This window comes from Phlebotomus papatasi, chromosome 1, assembly GCF_024763615.1.
Source record: "Phlebotomus papatasi isolate M1 chromosome 1, Ppap_2.1, whole genome shotgun sequence".
NCBI classification, from domain to species: Eukaryota; Metazoa; Arthropoda; class Insecta; order Diptera; family Psychodidae; genus Phlebotomus; species Phlebotomus papatasi.
Window position 1 is genome coordinate 94620975 of NC_077222.1, and position 22178 is coordinate 94643152.

General features: G+C 34.5%; 1 protein-coding gene across 6 annotated transcripts in view; it reads right to left on the minus strand.

Moving 5' to 3' along the window:
• LOC129809796 (klarsicht protein) overlaps positions 1-22178 on the minus strand; it is a 261812-nt gene that overhangs the window by 221106 nt on the left and 18528 nt on the right. For 5 of the 6 annotated variants that reach the window (XM_055859891.1, XM_055859886.1, XM_055859888.1 and 2 more), the window contains exon 2: positions 9582-9648. The exons of the other annotated variant lie outside the window; for it this stretch is intronic. The gene's annotated coding sequence lies outside the window, so the exon portion shown is untranslated. The remainder of the gene's footprint in view (positions 1-9581; positions 9649-22178) is intronic. 6 annotated transcript variants of the gene reach the window in all.

The window sequence follows — 22178 nt, forward strand, 5'->3', positions numbered from 1 at the left end:
TTCAACTCTTTGCACTCATAATTCGCAATTCGATCGACTTTCAATTGCATTCCCGCCTTTTATACCTCTCTTTACTTTCTTTCACACATTTTCCTTACTCTCATATCATCTCTCTCACATGGCATACCATTTCTTTAGAAGCCACCGCATTTGATCACCAACAGAGATGCTATTCACTGAGATAATTGATCAGAGATGCCCAGATAGACATGTTCCGGACAAAAAGCCACAATTCACCATGAATGCCAATACATAAAATGTATTTGGAAAAAATCTAAGTCCTCAAGGTTAAGGTATATATCTTCAATTTAAAAGATGATTGCAGAAAAAAAATTGCAAAATATTACTTTCACACGATTTGATCTACATTTCACCCTGTGAAGCAAATATAGTTCCTGGGCAATTCAGAATCTCCAATCTACAAATTGTCTTCTCAATAGTAAATCTCACAACTCTGATAAAACACCAGGCACATGGGAGATGCTGTTGGACTCTTTGGTATGGCATGGACAATTTTGCAATTGAGACTCACCAAGTGGTGACCTTAGAGGAAAAAGAGATACCCACTTGGGCTGGAAAATTATACCAATAATTTCCTTATAAGAGTTATAACAACAATTTCTAATTTGTCGTTCTTTTTTGAAGACCCACTTTTTCAATGTTTTAACACACATTGATCCAATTTCAAAGCTCTTAAAAAGCCATACATTAGAGTATAGCAAATAAAACTATGGCAAGATGATCACGATGTTTTTGCTATATCGTAATACGCGGGAAAAATTGGAGTAAAGAATTGTGCCAAACAAGTGTTTCATCGCCATCACAACATCAATTGACCATTCACCCAATCCACCTCACACTTAGGTCAGAGTTTATCCAATTTGTCCCCTTTCTAATGTGCCTCTTCCCTTCTAAAGCCCCCATATAACCAGACCATTCATTTCAATCCACCGCGACACAGTCTATTTGCACGCGAGTTTTATTTGATGGTTTCGCGCAAACACCAAAAGCAATAGCATTTTATTCAGCAATTTGTAGTCGCGGAAATAGATGAGATAATTGCAAAATAAATTGCTCCTCTTTAGGCTCTCTTTTAGGATGCTTTAATCAAAAAAAAATCTTAAGAAAATTTTAAAAGCAAAGAAAAAAATAACATGAATAATACTACAACTTGTAAGCAAACAAATTGCCCATTTAAATTTCCTTCTACGTGCAAAAATGTGCAAAATCACTTTGTATCTGCTCGAACACCTATATAAGTTTAAAAAGGTAATAACGCCGGAGGAATATGCGAAAAGCTAACCTGTCAATCACACATTCACATTATTAATCTCCTCATCGTTTTTATTATGTACATCTAAATATAAACATGGGTTTGTTAAATACTTTTATCCATCCCTCTCTCTCTCTCTCTTTTTCTCTCTATTGCAAATATAATACCTTCCAAACTTAATATTTTCCAATTCAACATTTTAACATCAACATACACACAATCCGTATGACACATCAAACGATTTTGCATCAAACTTCAAAAGCTCATATTCATATACAAATCAGTCTCTTTTTTTCTAAAACCTACACACACACTCACATTTATAAGAGTTTTATTAACACCAAAATCGATTATCTTTTCAGCACGTGACACAATATCCCATGCCATGAAATTGCAAGTCTCATATCAAGTCTACACTATATAGATTGATTAATTTTTAACTCTAAAATTGGGTTCAAGCGATCAATGGATTTTCACACGATGAAAGAGAAGCTTTGCAGATTTTTATTGCTCGAACTCTTCAAAGAGCAAGAGCAATATCCATTAATCTATCAATTTAAAGTTTATATCGAATCGCACTCCCAAGAGATAGTACTTTAATTCAGCAAATGCATTTTTTTTATAAATACAGTACGACTCTGTTATACGGGCTTCAGACCTAAGGCATAACCATATGACTTAACTGTTATAATTCCCTGTCGAGATATTTTGGAAAATTTAAATTAGGATTGGATTATCAAGAACGAATGACCTATTAGATTCTGAAAAAGCAATAAAATTGGTTGCCATTTAAGATTCTGAGACCCACGGAAACTGGGCTAAACCTCTAGTCGGAAGACCACTTTAGTATCAATCCTCTAAACCTAAACCTCTAATTTGTAGGAGAGTTCGGGAGTGTTTTTGAAAAAGTAACTCTGTAACTGTGAGATTGCCATGTAGCATTATCAAAAGTTACATATTTTAGATTTCTGAAAATTTAAATGACAATGAATTTTATAAAACGAATCAATCAAGACGGACTGTATTTGGAAAATATCGTTAAGTAAACAGATTTCATTACAAAATCAATTAATTGCATCCTCGAACTCATCTGATAATGTTAGGTTATGAATTCACGTGTAACAATGTCACACGTTACTAATAAATTAGGTCAAAATTACCGACCAAAAGGCACGCCAAACACACACTGAGAGAAATCCCGAAAAAGTTAAAATAACATTCCGGAAATGTTTAATTTACCCTACAGTATTGATCCGAAATCGGTGTAAATATTATGCTTTATAGGTGTATTAGGGGTTAAAGTTACCCTTTTTCATGTTAATTTTACCCTTAAAAAGGTGTGTAAAATTAACATTAAAAAATGTTGATATATTTTTACACCCGAAAAGTGTTAAAGTTATGAAGAAAAAAAGTTAGTCGCACCCCCGTTTTTTTTTCTCAGTGCATATCGTATAGGACGTCACAAAGACCCGAGGTTAGGCCTCTCTGGGCCTTGATCGCCCCCCGTACTTCATGAAACGATAACATAACTCAATGAGTTGGGTGTAAACACAAGTAGAGTTTGAGTTTTAATTCTCCAATAGTGTATTGGATAAAAGATAAATGGAACTCTATTTGCACAAAAAGTTGTTGATGTTCTAAGAATTCAAATTCAATTTCGAATTTTCATACTAAGTTTTCGAACAAGGTTGGGAAATTTTATCAAATATCATACTAGAAAGCTGGAAAGAGTTACAAGTGATTATGGAGCGTTTAAATAATGGGACAAGAACAGAAAGCACAGAAAGAACAGAAATGTGAAGACCGACAGATTTTGACACTTGAGCACTTCGAAATTCGAACAGGATGTACCTTAGCCACCTTGCGGAATTATCAAGAAGTAAGAAAGTCTCTTTTTAGGCTTTTCAAATAGATTTTCTAATTTTTCAAGATCTACTTGTGGATGGTAGGATTAAGGGACGGCAATCATGGACACGGTGGTTTTAAGCTTTCGGATGTAACCACCCAGACGCTTGAAATTCAACACCGCCCTTGAGGGTATTGCCCCTCTAGTTCCCACCACGATGGGCTCTATCGGCTCTACCAACAAGAAGAGTGCTCCGTACCCTCACAGACGATGGGTAACGGAGACGTGTATTTGTTGACCTTTTTGTCCTCATCCCTAGCAAGCCCGTCCCTGTCCTCGTGGCGGACTGTTACATCAACCATGAAGATCCTTTCCCGATTGTTTACCACCAGGTTGGGAAGGAAACGGGTGTCGTTGGGGAAAGTACATGCCTGCTCTTTGGAAAGCGTTATCCTTGGAACCTTCCGAGCCATTTCGTCCGTGATGAGATTACGAATCTCATTGTGGTCCCGTATCCGTCTGTCCTCCCTTCAAACACTCCAATCATTTGCACACGACGGTACTCGTTTTATAATCGTTTTCTTAATATACAAAAGAAATGTTTGATTTATAAGTTGTTTTTAATTCAAACTCTCAGTCATCTCTCGAATACCAAGCGTTCGCCGCCGGCTTAACGTTCATAAGCAGCCTTGAAAACGAAACCTCAAGACACTTATGAAATTCAAAGATCCAGAATTTTATTTTAAAAAGATTTTTTTACTAAATTGTAAATGAGATGTGACCGGTATCTTCAGAAAAAGACGGTAGAAACCCGAAATCACGGGTCGTAAGTCCCATCATATTTAAATTAATTAAAAATTATGAAATACGTATGTTATTATCAATTGTAGATTTAGTGATATTCTTGGCACCAGCGCAAATACGTTCCCAATTAGAAAAAAGCTAGCAAAATATTTATATTGTCGTGAGTATACAGAAATTGTTTTATAAAGACAAGAAGCATAATTTCATAAATTCAAGCACTATGCTAAGTCGTTTTCCACTTCTTTCTCTTCAATATCGGTATATTTGACTTTGAATCGTCGAGAGTGAAGTTCTCTTTTTTTCTGGTCAGTCCACATCTTAATTGAAAGATTTTCCCTATCACAAAAGTGAAAATTTTCATCTTCATCAATGAAAGAGATGAAGGTGTTAAAGACAACAACAACAACAAAAAACTACACTCTTCTCAATCACGTCTTTGAAAATTCAAACGCCACTTCATTGACCATTTTTAGAGTCTTTTCCACTCTCTTTTGGCTTCATGGCACTTTTTTTTAGAATTTATGATATTTTCTTCATAAACAGCATAAAACTGAGCATGAAATACCATAAAATATATTTAAGTTTGAGTTGAAATATTCATATGCAATAACACTTTGAAAATCAATAGAAACTTCACAGATATTTTCAAGAAGATAATTTTGCTGCATACTAAAGATGGAAAACCATTTTCAGTGTTCTTTCAACACACAAATCACTTAAGACTATTTTTGTCAAGAGATTATTTTGAATTTTAGATATAGACATAATAATTTTCGTAAAATGTCGAGAGGGCAACAAGTGCATTTTATAGCACTTTTCAAAAATGATAGTTATACACTTATCCGTTTTTGACTATTTCTACAGTCCCCATCGAAAATTTTCCAACCATTGAGAAAATATATTTGATGAAAGTGAAATTTTTTTGTTCTCAATTAAAACTATAAAACGTTTAATGTAATTTTATCTCATTCATATAAATAATTGGCTTTATCTTATACCCAATCGACAAATTAATTCGAGTAGGTGTTTGGGCTACAAAATATTTATTATAATTAAGCAATTACATCAAGCACATGTGGAAATTACGGTTTAAAGTTTACATATCCAAAACAGATGAGTGATTCAATATTTTTAGGCAATTCCTACAGAGAAAAATTACAAAATCGTGATAAATAATTCACTAGCGAGTTGCAGCAATGAACTCAAAAGTTTGCTTTAAATATGCAAAATTTTCAACCACCTGAAAAAGGTTATAATACCCAAACCATTAATTTACCCACCGCCTAATTAACTTTTAGCTTTTTTATCAAACAAAAAAATTCGATTCTCCAAATATAGAATTTTATTGGGAAATCATGCCAAACAAATAAAATCATCTTATGTGAGAATGTTTGCCAACAAATTAATAAATCGATGTACAAATACATTTAGTTTCAAGTGTCTTCTTGATGCAATATTTACACCTTCCCCGTAAATCATTATTAATTTGCAAATAAATATCTTGGTTATAATTTTCCAGAAAATGAAGACTTTTCGCAATTAACAGTTAAACTTAATTGCCATTTTTCGGAACATCTCTGTTTTAATTATAATCGCAAAGTTTGATGTTCATGGGGACAAATAAAACAATTTCCGCATTACAAAGTGCTAAAGCAATAAAATAAACGTATTTTAATTATAACATCTGAATAAAAAAAACCATTTTGCTATTCAGCAAGTGGTTTGAAGTTTGGCACTTTTTTTGTGAGTGACAAAACTTGCCAAAAGGTAAACTTGTGTCTAAAATTCAAATGAGCTTCTTCAACCTTGAATATTTTAACTCTTTAAGGTTGGTATTTTCTTGGTGATTTTTTTTTGTGTCATCATCCTCACCAATATATAAGATTGTCGTTGAACTTCCCAATAAACTAGTCAATTTATCTTAAAATGGTATTGTGAGTGGAGAAAAGGAACCGCCAAAAAAATAAATCGCCTTCAAATCTCTCAACATTTCAATTCACAATTTTAATGATGATGTCAAATAAAAATGAAAATTGTGCCTGTTTAATCTGAAGAAATCACCTGGATATTGAGACAACAATGGAAAATGAAATTGATGGTTTAAATGAAAGTTCTTCTCTTCGATCTCTCAACTCTGTTTATGGGAAGTAATACCTTGATGAAAAGAAGGAAGGCTTGAAATAAAAGCAAACATGAATAAGAAGTGTGTTGTGGTAAAAAAAAAAAATGTACCAAACTTACAAAACAATAACACATTCTTGAGAGAAAGAGAGAAAAAGATACTTTATTTGACTTTGTTATTATATCGAAAAAATCCATCTCAATAAAATTTTAGTATATTTTCAAAATGAAAAGAAGAAAAAAAAAGCTTGCACATACGAAGGCCAGAATCACCCACACAAAATTGTTCATGTATAATTTATTTATTGCGGAATTGATTGAAATTTTCTATTTCTCTCACAGTCTTTGCCTTATTTTCACTGACTTCCTCCTTGGTGTTGCCCTTCTTGGGATTTCTTAGTAGGGCATGATGGGGCACTTTCCCACAGCAATTTCGAATTTGATTTTAATTTTTACGACAGTTAATTTGATTATCATATTCATAAACTTTTAAAAACAAATCCCACAAGATACTTTCAATTTCAATACTTAACGTAGTTTGGGGTGTTACAACACCTCTATATCCTCTGTATATACTTAGAAGTGTACTACGGAAGGGACACTTGAATAATATAAAGAATATCACCTAAAACTCTTCAGCATTTATCTCATAAAATTACTCTTTCCTCAAATAATATAATACATTTGGATAATTTTTGTATTTGACTCGAAAATCCTATGAATTATCGTACCTATGACATTAAATCACTTATAGTCAATCACTGCTAAAAATAAAAGGATCAAATTGTTCCAAATTTTTATCCTTTTGCAAAGGATGGATCAAATTTCGAATTCTGAATGCACATTTGTCATAATGAAATATGTTAATTTGATCCATCCTTTGCACAAGGATCAATTTAATCCTTTTATTTTTACCAGTGATCCTTTTCTAAATTATTAGTCATTAGTTTAGTATCAATTTTATTTAATTTAGTACATCAGAAAAGCACTGCTCTTCATCGCAAAAAACTATTGACTTGGTATACTTTACTATGATTTTCAGAACCGCTTCATTACTCCTTAGAGCATTCCTTAAGTAGAATTTCTTCCAAGTCTATGTCCCATATATTCCCCACTAATCTTCCGGTATTTACCAAGTAGTTTAAGAAAAATACATACTTAAAGTTACAAAATACTTCCCCTGATACTTTCTCTAAAACCGTTTTAATATTCAACTAATCATAAACACCTTATTATTATAATGAAATCATTATAAAAAAACCATAAATCATTAAACTAGTGCATTAAATATTTATTAAGTAACATAAATCTTGAAATTTTATTTTGATGCAAATTTGTTCAGTTTGCAATCAACAAGCACCAATAAGTTTAGAATTTTATCCGGTCCACAGACTTGATCTTCATGTCAATTCTTCCCCATAAGATGGCTTAAATAATACGCTGACTGAGAATGATTACTTTGGACTAAATACGAAAAATCATACCAACTCGGTTTTTCGCAACATGGTGATTTTTATGTTAGATAAAAATCACTAAATAAAAAAATGTGATAACACAGGCCGTTTTACCACAGATTTTATTATGGAAGACTCTATCTTTAGCCTCATGTTGAAAGGATTGGTCAATCCAAGGGATTGCCCAGGAGCACCGATTTAGCTGTAAGACCTAGGTCTAAATACGCGCGGATATTCCTTCCTTGCCCCCGTTAGCAACACACCTGTTACCAAATTATACCTATTAGCGGGAACTGCTCCTCCACAAATAATGGGGCAAGTCATCTCCAGCAAGGAAATGTGTAAAGCTTCTACAGAGCCAAGGCTCTTGTTCTCGTGGCGGACTGTTACATCGACCACGAAGACACCTTCCCGGTTCTTTACCACCAGGTCAGGTTGGAGACATGTGTTGTTGGGGAGAGTAAAGGCCTGCTCTTTGAAGTACATTGCGGCTAGGACCTACCGCGCCAAGACCATTAAACGGTCCTCAGACTAGAGGTTTAGCCGAGTTCCCGAAGGTCTCACAATCCTGAATAGCGAGCAATTTTATTGCTTTTTGAGAGCCTAACGCCCTAGACACACTTACGACTTAAGCCGAGATACGACTTAGTGGAAAATGATGTAAATGAAGTTTAACCATTATTTCGAATATAATTACGCTAAGCAGTCTCTCGGTTAGTCCTCACTTCTGTCAAAACCCTAATAGGTCATTCATCTTTAATAATCCAATCTTAACTTAAATTTCTCCAAAAAATCGTGATTGATAAAAAATTAGAGCAGTTAAGCCATATGGCTAAACCTTAGATCTGAAACCCGTATTAGACTATTAGATGTAGGATTACCAACGCTCAGTTAGAAAATCTGTAACCAATCATTAGACTTCTCGACCTTTTTTTCCTGGAGGATGATATAAACACTAAGACGGCGGTGGACCTAATGATGACTTTTAGAAGTCAAGAGATAATCCTTGTTTAAAGTATGCGGAAAAACGCAATCTTTGAAACAACCCTACACTCTCCTACTTCTCTTACTCACTGGAGTGAGAAATTCCATTCCTGATAGAAATCTCGCGGTAAAGAGAATGGTTGTACTCCCTTACAGCAATTTTTTCTTTCACTCTCTCATTCCCGATCAAAATACTTTTAAATACACATTTTCACCTGCTCTCCGTTCAGAATAATTCTTAATTAAAATTTATGAACTTGAGAAAATGATTAACCAACTTCCCGCGCCTTTTCATATTTTTTTGCACACATCTTCTCCACCACATCTTTCTCAGAAATCACAACCAGAAGAAGATCTTCCAACAAGTCTTTTCTTTTTCGAAAAAATCCATCGTGCAAAAGAGGCACACAACCTATGAAGTTAACAACTGAAGATTCCAAATGAAGCAAATGGTGATGTTCTTGAATGAGGCGACGATGGTAGCAAATCACTTTTGAACAATTGTACATCATCATTAACCACACACATTGCTTCTTTGGTTGAAGCAAAAACCCACCAAACAATTTATTCTTCAACCCACCTCCTTGTATGTTTTATAGACACTCAATTGCACTAGATATTAATTGCTAAATTCCCTCACCACACTCTCCCACCATCAAGTCTTTTTTTTTGCTCTTCCAAGCTTTGATGATTGTGAAATTGAGTAAAATACTTAATAAACAAATTAGTGATTACCAACAGTTAATGTGGCATTCATTAGTGAGACACTTTTTTTCCAGCAATTAACTCCTTTTGCACAAGAATAAAAACCTCATCGCATATCAAATAAATCGTTGAGTGGAAAAAGTTAGCTAAAGACATCGTGCGATTCCATATATGAGAAATTGTCATATGATAAATTTTCGAATTACGAGAAAAATGTCCGTATATCTCTCTTGCTTAGGTTATAGTATTATCTCATACTAATTGCAAAATAAAAAGTTGTGGGGTATTTTAACAAGAATTAGGTGAGCAATTACGAATGGTTGAGTCATCTGCATTAGGGATCGTATAAGTTCGAGCTAAAATTTGCCATAAATAATTGTGGGAAAAAACTTACCTTCAATCAGAAAATTTCTCCAAAGTTTAATCCTCAAAAATGCACTTCTTCACAAGTCTTTTTTTCTCTGAAAATAAAAAAAAGAAAGGAATACTACGTCAGTTGATCCGGTTTCACTTAAATCCTTTTGAAAATCATGTAAAAATTACAAAACAAATTTTAATCATAATCCGGCTTATTTATTGCATCAATTTGTGTAAACTGTCCAAAAAAGAATGGACCCCTATAATTAAAACCACCGCTGATTTAATATGAAAACAACAACTTCCTTCAGTAAACCATCATTAAGTCTTGGAGCACGTTGAAAAAAAACAACCAAAAGTGGATGAGAAATGAAAATGCACTTTAAAAATTCATTCATTGAAAATTCATACTAAAGTTAAATCATACTTAAAGTTATATAAGCAGAATATATATTTTTTATTTTACTGCTCTTAATTTAATTCATTATCGAAAGTAAACAATTGTAATCTTAAGTGTACAACCTGAACAATTGTAAATAATGTTTTTAGGCTCACTTTTTATGGTCAAGTCAATTTGGATGTGGAAGAGTTAACACGTAGAAATTAGAACAGTCATAAATTAAGAAAGACCTACGATCTCACATAGATAAACTCCCCACATTCTGCTAATTGAAGATTAAATTAACTAACCCAGGTAGATCACCTGAGAAGAAGCTATTTCCTCTGCAGCTAAAGGCAATAAATTAAAAAAAAAATCTCTACACAAACCACTTGCCATATGAAGAAGGCATAAAAAATTCTTAAAGACTGATTTTTTTTTGCTCAAATCATCTCCATAGCAAAATTGAGGATAGAGAGGTAATTTTTCGAAATAATTTGACATCCGAAATGGTTAAAATTTTCAATGGTTATGAATTTTCAAATTAGGGGGAGGCATTCAGGTTTCGCACACACTTAAGACTACGACAACTGCATATTTTTCCCATATTTCTTTGATGCATCTGGGGCTTCAGTAAATCAGTGGATAGAGTAGTGGCTCTATGACTGTGAGGTTTCGGGTTCGAGCCTAGGCAGCTGCAGATTTTTCAGCTGGTGTATTATTCTCGAATTCGTCCAGTGAATGAATGAAAAACTAGCGCCAATGCATTGACAATGAACCGCCTAAAAAGAGAGGCTGGTTTAGGAAGTACGTTTCGACATGCAGGGAACAGTCGAATACAAATACACATTCACTGCCCAGATCCATAAACTGAGGTTGGTCTACCGTGATATAAAGCGATACCGTATCAGAACGTACACAGAGCACTGTGATATAGAGCAGGTTTATCCGCCTTGGGGGTTAAAATAGTAGAACAGGAGAATGGGGAGTGCATAATGGACCCAAATAACTTGCCTGGGTGCAGTGGTTCCGAAAGGAATATAACCGACCCATAATCTTTAAATCTTGAAGCATCTGACCTAATTTTATCAAGAAATTCGTGACTTAAGACTAACTAAGGGGGAAAAATATGAAGTGTTGGGAGCCAGAAAGTGTGCGAAGCTTTAAACCCTTCCTCTACACTTAATTAAATTTACCACAAAGCCCAAAGAACATTTTTTTTGAACATCCTCCATGTCTAATCTCACCACAAATTATACCTTCAAGAATATTTCCGAGGAAGTTATGGAGAAATAAATAATAAAAAAAAACGAAAATCAGAGATGTAATTATTGAGTAAAAACCCGACAAGGTGTCTTCAAAAGCCAACAAATATTCATAAATCCCTAAAAACACTTTCAGGTGATTAACACTGAGGTGATAAAGGGCGCCCAGAGTAACGGATCTCACCAATATCTTGTGTAAAAGACCCCACCACGACAGACAGAACACTTAAGGTGTGGGAAATGCCCTATAACATTGGAATTTTCAAAAGAAGAATAGACTCTTAAAAATAATATTAGATTTTTTTTTATGATGAGGCGACTCACTTTGGCAAGATGCCACACACACAGATGAACCCATAATTTTGCCCTCCTGGCAAAGTCCAAAAAAGTAGTACATTTTTGTCATTTTAATCTGTTAAAGCACAAACCTAATGGGAAAAAAATCTCTAAATTCATTTTATTGATTTAGAGACAGAATCTCTTTTTTCCGTTTCACGCAACTCACACGCATCTCATTCATGCTTGATGGATTTTATTAAATAGCTTTTGTGAAATACAGAAATAATTTTCCATGCACAGAAGTCAGAAGCATGAGACAGATTTAGGAAATTAGGCTTTGAGTTAGTTTGTTGAATATATAAAACCTTCTTTTCTCTCTGTTGATCTGCTAAACGCTGACACATTCCGTCAATTCAATTTTTCATGGGTAATTTTGAACCCTTCACACATTGATGCAATATCTTATTAAATGAAATGAGAAAAAAAACCTCTTTGTTTCACCTTCTCACTTGAAAAATTAATAAATCAAAACAGCATTTGCAATTGAGTAGAAAAAAAACTTCAAAAGAAAATTAAAAAATCATTGAAAGTACAGATCACAAAAAGTCATAGTATACACCGAGAAAAATTTGGATGGTATTTTCTACAAATCGTGTCTTTAAATTCTACTGCCTCAAAAGATAGTAGAAAATACCATCCTCCATAGATACTTTCCTTTAGAATCTACCATCTTGACATTTTAAAATTTACTATCCTATGGATAGTAAATTCTAACAGCCGGATGGTAAAATCTACTATCCTCCTTTAGATTTTACATTGACCTCTCTTAGATTCTAATATCCGGGAAGTAAATTTTACTGGCCGCATATTTGATGTTAAAATTTAACTGGAAGACAGTAAATTTTAACGGAGGATAGTAATTTGGATTGAAATTACTATCCAAGCCAATAAAATTTGCCATCCTACTGTTAGAATGTCATTTTGGAATATCGTGGGTGCCGATGCAACGGTTCCCGATATGCTTTGAATACATTATAGCAATTCGTGGCGCAGCTGGAAGATGCTGGACTGTCATCACAAAGGTCGCGTGTTCAAATCTCGGCTGAGTCGTCAATGTTGGAAAAAGATTTTCACGCATCAAAATGGCTTGAAATACAGAGAATGTCATCCAGGAAGGGCCCCAAGCCCTCAAACAATGGCCAAAAATCAATGAAAATAAGGAAAATTAAATTTTTCCGACATTTTTCATTCTAATATCCGGCTAGTAAAATTTACTATCCTGTCAGTAAAATTTACCATCCGGATAGTAAAATCTAATATCCGGGGATATTAGAATTTACCATCCAGCTATTAGAATTTACTATCCATGCAATAGATTCTACAATTTTTGACAGTCCAATTTAATATCGCGTTTGCTGGGTGACTTTTTTACTATCCGGCCATTAGAATTTTGTATGGAGGATGGTAAATTTTACCATCCACATTTTTCTCGGTGTACAAATTGATTGAAATAAGTAGAGAGTGTTGCATTGAAGCTGCAACCACAAATACTTTTGCTTTGTAAACATGTTTCAAAACTGTTTTAAAAAATGTAAGAGCATACATTAAAATAACTATTTATTGTTTTGTAAACATATGTTTGACATTTCAGTGAGAGTGAGTGAAATCTACATCTAGTCATCTCGCTCTTTCTCTCTCATAAGCAATTTCGAAAACATGTTTACAAAAAGAAAAGTTATTTTATGCATGCCTTTAGAATTATAGCCAACGCACAATAACTTTAGTATGTTCCTAAGTTCCTAAATTTCTTATGAGAGTGAATGAAATGTAGATCTTATCATATCTCTCTCTCTCACCCTCATAGGAAATTTTGAATACATGTTTACAAACAAATGTCATTGTGCGTTGGGAATTATGCCCATCGTACAATGACTTTTGTTTTATTTCTTTTTACATATTTTTATTTATTTAAGGAAAACCTACAATAGACTCCCTTACGTACAATCACAAGCAAAAGAAGAAAGAAGAGGAAAAAGCAGTGAATTTAAAATTTAAAAAAAATCTTGAACTTTCCGAGCCAAGTAATGAGACGGCAGAGAGATTTCAGACATTCTGGAAGCAGATGGAATTCAGTTAAAAGTCTAGATCCCGCGTACAAAGAGAGTTCGTTGAAAACTGGTACTTCGTGAACACGACACCATGAAACACCGACACTTGACAGACGCCCCTCAACTTAACAGAAAAAGAGATAGGACGGAGTCGAGATCAGAAATAGGCGTAGGATAAAGAGCGTAGCTCTAAATTCAAGATATCGAGGTAAGTCACACCCCACAATAGACCGAGATACAGGGGAAACATGTTCACCCCGCTTCACATTATAAATGAACCTAAGACAGTCATTGTAGGAGACTTTTATCTTGCGAATAGACTCAGCATCAGCCTGAAAGAATACCTCAGAGCCATAGGTGAAGTGCGTCATAATGAGATACCTGACCAAGCAACAGCCGAGTGTCTGTAGGGATAAAATCCCTATGCCGCCGTAGGGAGTACAAAGAATAACCAACTCCATGGCACACATTAGAGCCAGGATCTGACCAAGTAGAATCCCTATTTAGGATCACACCCAGATACTTGACCGACTGACCATGGTCAGTCACAGTGCTGTGTCCCCTCCGGAACCCTGATTGAAATTCACAGAGAAGGCCCTGAGAATTGAAATACTACGTGTTCTAATTAGAAGACAGGAGGAATTCAAATACCTTAGATAGCACAGGTAGTAAAGATATCGGACGGTAATTCCAGTCAGTGAGAGGATTAGCTACTTTTGCTATTGGGTTCATCAGAACGGGGTAAACATGTTATTGACAGTTCAAGAAGAATGAATGAAATATAGATCTAGTCATCTCACTCACTCTCACGAATAGTTTCGAAGACATGTTTACAAAACAAAAGTTACTGTACGTTGGGCATAAATTCCACTTATTTCTGCTTAATGACCAATGCACAATAACTTTTGTTTTGTAAACGTGTTTTTGACATTTCAGTGAGAGTGAATGAAATGTAGATCTAGTCATCTCGCTCCCTCTCATATGGAATTTTGAAAACATGTTTACAAACAAAAGTTATTGTGCGCTGGGCATAACTTTCAAGCATACAAAATCAAATGTGCGCTGCCTTTAATGACCAGCGCACAATAACTTTTGTTTGTAAACATGTTTTCAAAATTTCCCATGAGGATGAGCGAGATGACTAGATCTCTATCTCAGTTACTCTCATTGAAATGTCAAAAACATGTTTACTAAACAAAAGTTATTGTGCATTGGGCATAATCCATACTGTCCATAAAATCAAAACAAAAATATATAACAATTCTTTACACATTATCTTGTTTTGCATTCATTTTACACCACCCTGTACAGCAAATCTCTTTTATAGCTCATCCACAGAGAGTGTCAGTGAAGCATTTCTATTTGTTGCAATTTATTCAGGTGTTGTGGGGAATCATAAGTAACCGTGACAAATACCTTAAATACAGTTACTCTCTATTTTTACCCATTTTTCTTCACAACCTCTTTTCCCTTTAAAAATTCAATAACAAAGTGAGAAAGAAAAAAAAACGACACTTTGCAATATAATTTCCTTATAATCTGCTGCAGAAACAATTAAAAAATCTCCAAAATGGAAAATAGCTATGTATAATTTTTAATTCCCATGCAATATCTCAAAATTAGAGACTGTTTTTTCGCCCTTTAACACCTCATCACATAGAAAAAACAAATGTTTTTATTTAATAGTGCTTTGTATACAGTAATGAGTGAACAATCTTTCGAAATTATAACACGTGAATCTGTTGGAGTTTTATAGCATTTTTCCCATTTTTTTCTTTTTTAATATTGACCTTTTCCTCACTATTATTTATTCCTCCCATTTACCTTTCATTCTTCCCTTCAACAAAATCCACTCATAATTCATAAGCACTACACGATAAAGAACTATATTAGAGCGACTCCTTAAACGTCCTATTTGCATGTTCCATTTTCCATATTCATATACACACATCATACCACGATTTTTATCAAAAACCACCACAGAGGTGTATTAAGGATTTTTTTTTATATTGTTTGACTCTCATTTATTTACCCTTCAACTTTATACATTACAACCCTCTTGTTTGGGGTCACGCGCCATTGACAGCACCAACTTTGATACAATTGGGGTTGTCTGCATACTTTTCCTTCCACCCATCGCCAACATCATCCCCCCAAAAAAAAACCACCTTAGCAGACACGATAATTGTGGTATCGTTTTAGCGTTTTTCTCTACTACCTCTTTTTTACCTTCTGGCTAACATTGCCACCCATTTAGTATGAATAATTTATGCGTTTTTGTCTGGACAGGAAGAAAATTCACTTGCTAAGAGGTGAAGAAAGAGCAAAGTACAACATGACTTTGTGAGACGTTCTACCAGGATACAGATTAGTTCCTTTCGTGGCGGAAATTACTACATTAATTGTTTTATATGAAAGCTATTATTACCTAATTTGACCTTCAAGACAAGGTTTAGAGGACACAAAATTGTGTTTCTCTATTATAACAAACCTCTAATTTTGGATCATATACAACTAAACTAAATCAAAATTATTTCGATGAAGAAATACAAGAAGTAGTAGTATTTATAAAATTAAAGCTATACTCCTCCAGGTGAGGTTAATTTATAAGGGGTTACTGAAAATCTTGAATAGATATCTTAAACCGTATAGCTTCTATGATTCAAACACAGGCTGACCAATACAGTTATAACATTATGGGAAAATGGAGAACTGACTGACATCCGTCAGTCAAGCGAGAAGCCACGTGTGAATTTATTAAAGCTTTTTATTTAATAAATCTTGTGAAATCAACAAAAATTTTTGTCCTTCAACTCTGATAACCATTTTCACCTTCAACAGGTAACCTAGAGTCTTATTGCCAGGGTCCAGGAAGAGATAATTCTAACCAAATTCGTTATTTCACAAATAGGTAATACAAGAGTCCCCTTCTCGGTATCTCGGCTGTTCCTTACTCAAAATTCTTCATTTTTTCAATTAATTAAATATTCCCTACAGGGCCCAAATAGACTCAGGCTGATTCTTGAGAACATTTAACATACACTGAAGGCTTAGAATCATCGATTAGAGGTCTGTTGCTTAAATTTCCTTTATTTAATCCTTTACTGTCTTTACTGGCACTCAATGGGTCAAGTAGTAGGGCACTCGCTCTATGATGCAAGTGTCCCGGGTTCGAATCACCTTTAGGTCACCAGGAATTTTTCTGGCGTTAAAGGTGTTCGGATTGCATCCAGTGAGCTTCACTGCACTTGATTCCACGGGCATGGGACTGACAACCTCATCCCGTACAAGAAAAAATAATAATGCATGTCTAGAAATCCCCTTGTGGGAAGGCCTAGTTCCTTCATGGAATGTTGTGCTAGCATTATTATTATTATTATTATTATTATTATTATTATTATTATTATTATTATTATTATTATTATTATTATTATTATTATTATAATCCTTTACTGTCAAATTTTAGAGGCTAAATATTCTCGAGGATCAGCCTGAGTCTATTTAGGCGTTCAGAATTGAGGAGTTCGGTCGTTAACTGGGTTAACGATTGTTGAATGGGCCGTACGCTCTATGCGCGTACGGTTTTAAGCGGTTCATTGTTAATTCTTTGGCATTACTCTATTCATATACTCGACAAATTCGACATTAAACCGACAGCTGAAAATCTGCAGGTGCCTAGGCTCTAATCCGAGACGTAAGAGTCTACTCTATTCACTGATCCACTGAGGCCCCTTTACCTAGAGTACTTAGTTTTCAAAATTAGGAAAAAAATTTCAAAATTTCCTGATCAATATCCTAGGGAAGGAATACCTATTGGCATTTTAAGAACTCGTATCATGATCTGTTGGCATTCTTTCAGAACCATTTGTGATATAAAACTTCAACATCTATCCTTATAAGAAAAGGTAGATTTTTTTGTTGTTGACGCACTGCTTTATTGCAAAAAAAAAAATACCAAAAAGTGGTACCTGCCTAATACGTGTTCCTTTGACCGTACCTTCAAACTTATTTACTTGCAATAGACATACTAACTTAACTGGTTAATTTTTAAATGTTCAAAAGTGATGCAAACTTGCCAATAAGGGTGACTCCAACCCTATTTGAAGGTCAATGGTTTAATATCCTAACAGATTGTTATCTAATTCAACCAACAAAGCTTCAAAAAACGCCTCGCATCAGTGAAATCTAGACATAGAATGGGCGTGAAAGATTAGGGGTTGAATGTTTGAATAATAAGGTAGTTGATATTTCGTGGAAACTTTCTCACTATCACCAATAATTCATCTAACAGAAAAGACGTCTATGGTAGGTGTATGTGCACCAAATTGCATTAAAAAGAGGAAATGAAAAATAAAGTGTTAATTAATAAATTGAATCGACGCGCTAGGTACAAGTTTGTGGTTAAGATTTTGGTATTAGATTGAATACCTAAAAAGGAGGTAGGAAAGATTTATCATTGAGATAGTCACAAGATCTTTCACCACCAATCTTCTTCAATTGCAAAAAGCCAATGTATAAAACCAGCCCAAAGGAGACGAGAGAGCAAAAAGCATACAATTGCAAAGAAAACTTTCATATTATATGGAAGCTCAACGCATTATGTATATATATAGGAGGAATAGTCCAGTGAGATTTTTCAATTCAATGCAAATATAATTTCCAATGACTGTTACCCACCCAATAGTCACAACTACTGAATGGCATTATTAGAGGAGGTACACTTTACTACAAATAATAAAAGAAAAAAAGAGTTACACCTTCTGTGATGAAAAACACCGTTAAATTGTGCATCTCATCCTATGGTATTCTCAAAGACTTCTTGTTGTACGTTTCCACCTTCTAACACCACCAATTTTAGAGTTTGTTGCACGCAAAAGCAAATAAGACATGAGTTTCAATGTGACTATTCCTTTCATTAATAAATCTCTATCGAAAAAGGTGTTTATTTGCCAATTTAGAAGATCAAGTGTCGAAAAATTCCACGTGAGAATTCGCAGTTAATAAATCTAATTTAAGTAAAGTAAAAGGAGAGAACCGTTTTAATGATTTTCAAAAGACTTCAAGGAATTAAACTTGGTGATAGAAGACAAACAACTTAATTAATTTCGCATTGCAAGACTTTTCGCGAACATACATTCATTCACACACACACATTAACACATTTTAATCGCAAATCATGAAAATTCCATCTCAAGAAAATTCCTCCGGTGAAGATTTCACCGCGGGAAGATAATATTCGTGCTTGAAGAATTATCGAGAAAGGCCAAGAAATCCGCTATTTTGAGAAATTATGACATTCTGGAGGAAATAATGAAAAAAAAATCTCTGAGATTTTTTTTTTCTCCAAAGCTTCTCTCTTTTCTAAAATCACCCATTCATTTTTCTAAATACCCCATGATTCATCCAACACTCACACATAATTCTTTTCTTGCACCCAAGAATCACGTTTTCACTGAATCCTACACGGAATGATTTTCATATAAACAAAGTGTCACATTACCATGTCCAGGAAGTCTCTAATGCCACTACACAGAAACCACAGAAAATCAAACAATCGCCTCTGGAGTGAACATCAGAATCTCCCCATACCAAATCGCTAAATACTTAGCACTTTTGCACCAAGTGATCTTCAGAAGATCTCCATACGATCTTAGCGATGCTCAAGTGATCTTCACAATCCACTTGCATACAGTGGTGGAAATAATAGTACAATCACGAATTAAAAGTAAAATTTATATCTATAAATTGTCATAAGGATATGAAGAGTGAGAAAATGAACAAATTTTGTTTAATACTCGAAATCTTGACTTAGATTTTATGCTTCGAAATTCACATTACCATTTTGCTGAGGAGGATCAGAACCGCACTTTGATTCTTAAAAAGTGTTCCGACTAAAAGGTAAATAGCTTCCATTTCGACAAAATGTTGATATTCGAAAAAAAGCCAAAGAGAATTTCCAATTTTCAGTATGAGCGTACTTGCTTTGCTTTTTCTACAACAAAGTGAAAACTGACACAGGGAGACAGTCGAGGCACTTCGAAATTCGAGAAGGAAACGCTTTGACTTTCGAAACCAACTCTCGAATGTTTTTTTTCTGGTTGGAAAACATCGTTTCTTGAGTGTTCGGACTAAGACTAATGCCCTAAACACACTTAGGACTTAAGCCGAGAGGCAGCTTAACGTAAGTATAATCAAAATCGGCTTAACCCATTCAGTCAATGTACCAGAAATACTTGAGATAGAATGTTCATATTTTGAGATTAGTTTTCTACAGATTAATAGATGAATTTTTTGAAAAGAAAAAATTTTTATCTATTATGGGGGCGCGGGGAGCCACTGTCAAACATACGTCTTAACGGTCACTGAATTTAAATTCTGGGCATCAATTCACTACAAACTCTATTGCTTTAGATCAGAGGTGTGCAAGAAACCGTTGAAACCGAATTAACGTCAAAATAAGTTTGTTATAGTAGCGTTTTGACCATTGACGTACATGTTTCATTTGACGTTAATTCGGTTTCAACGGTTTCTTGCACACCTCTGCTTTAGATAGAGTAACTATCCAAGAAAACAAATTGGCAATTAGAATCCAAATCCGGAAAGAGGAAAGAGGCCAATTTTAACAAATTCGACGGGATGTCGATTTTTCCGTTCGCCATTTTGAGCAAAAATTTTGCATGACCTTTCGCGAAGCAAGAAAACAATAACAAGATGTATTTTCATCTCTGTCGGACTATATTTGCCAAGTAAGCGAAGAACTAAAGTTACTAAAAATCCATTCCCGATAGCAATTCAGATAATAATTGACCAGGAATAAATTATCTAAAATCACTCAATTTGCGTATGATGTATAATACCATGGTAAGGAATGGGTTAAGCCGAGAAACGGATTAGTCGGAAATGTAATCTGATCGTTATTTCGATTATAATTGCGTTAAGTCGTCTCTAAGTTCAACGCCGTCTCTAGGTTCCAGACCGTCTCTAGGTTCTAAACCATCTAGTCATAAGTGTATCTATGGCATATCTCTAAAACCGTAAATAGATTCAGACCGGTCCTCAAGAATATTTGGCTTGTAAAATTTGGCAGTAAGGATTAAGTAAAAGAATTATCTACAAGGACGCCTAAAATCGATGCTCTCAAGCTTCTTAAATTCATTTTAATCTACCTTGTGACCGTTTTTTTTTAATTTAAAATAACAAACACACATTGATAAATAATTTTCAAATTACGAAATACATGAGTTTTTCCAAGTGATTTTAATACTTTCGCAACAACTGTATACAAGGGGAGTGTGATAGTGCAATTCGCTTTGAGGGAATTCAAGACGAATTGGTGCACTTCTAATCGAGACAATAGACAAATCTCTTGAGATACATCAACAAGACATACCCCAGCATTAAGATAAACCCGGAAGGATTTCAATTCATTTAAATGCGAAAGAGAGACAAGCTGAAAAACAAAATGACACTCTCGAGAGGACTCAAGAACGAATTGCTTGGAGCATATTATCATCAGAGAAGCCCCAGAATTATAACCATATATCCTCAATTGAAATGATAAATGAATTGAGAGTCTTGCAAGACTGATTTCACATATACTGAATCGTGTCTTTGGATTTTAATTTCTCACCTAAAGTGTTTATAAATGCTGATGCAAAAGAAAAAGAGGACAACATCGCATAAGAAAGTCTTGTCTTGACTGTTGAGAGGATTAATGAAGAGGTGTTTAATCGCGATCGACATCACTAAATAATACACCTATATGACACAGAAAAAGTTCATTTTTAGAAAATAGCATCATTTAGAAGTAGAAGAAAAAAGAAATACCAAAAACATCCAATGATCTCTGACACTACCAAACAATTTATCAGTCTTTTGTCTTCATGACACAATGTTATTCTTGAAATGACCCCCGCACAAAATCTTTGACCAGAAATAACATTTGAAAACGGAGGGGGAGACTTCAAAGAATTCTTGAAAGTCTCGTCGGATACATACAAAATTGACCTTAAACTCTTTAACATGCGATCAACAGTGAGTTGTTGATGTACCAAATGTGGCAAAATCAATTAGAGAAACTCTCACTGGGAAGACATTCTGTTGATTTCAACACAATCGATTTATTTTTGAGGAGAAGAGAAGAGGTGTTCCAACGACAAATGCCCTATGGGTGTTTTAGTGATGGAATATTTATGGGAAATGTTTGTTTAATTGATTTGAAAAGGTACTACATTCTTCCATTTGTTTGAGATTATTTTCAAAATCCTTCACACTAACCGATAAAATTGACCTAAATAAATTCTTACTTTTTTTCTGCTTTTGACACTAATTTTTTATCGCAGTCATTTCCTCTTTAACTTTTTCACACCCATTTTTCCTAATGTATTAGGTGTGATTCTTAACAATCTCACCGTCTAGAATCCTTACAAAATTGCATGTCCTCCGGCCTGGGCTAAAACTTTTGAGAAGTGATTCTTCACCCTCCGGAAGCTTCTGATCTGACCTTAGCTTTAGGGGATACTATTCATTAAATATAGCGTAGATGCGGGTGACTTTGCACTCCGGGGGAAACTTTACATCCCAGCTTTTCGTAAGCTTTTCTT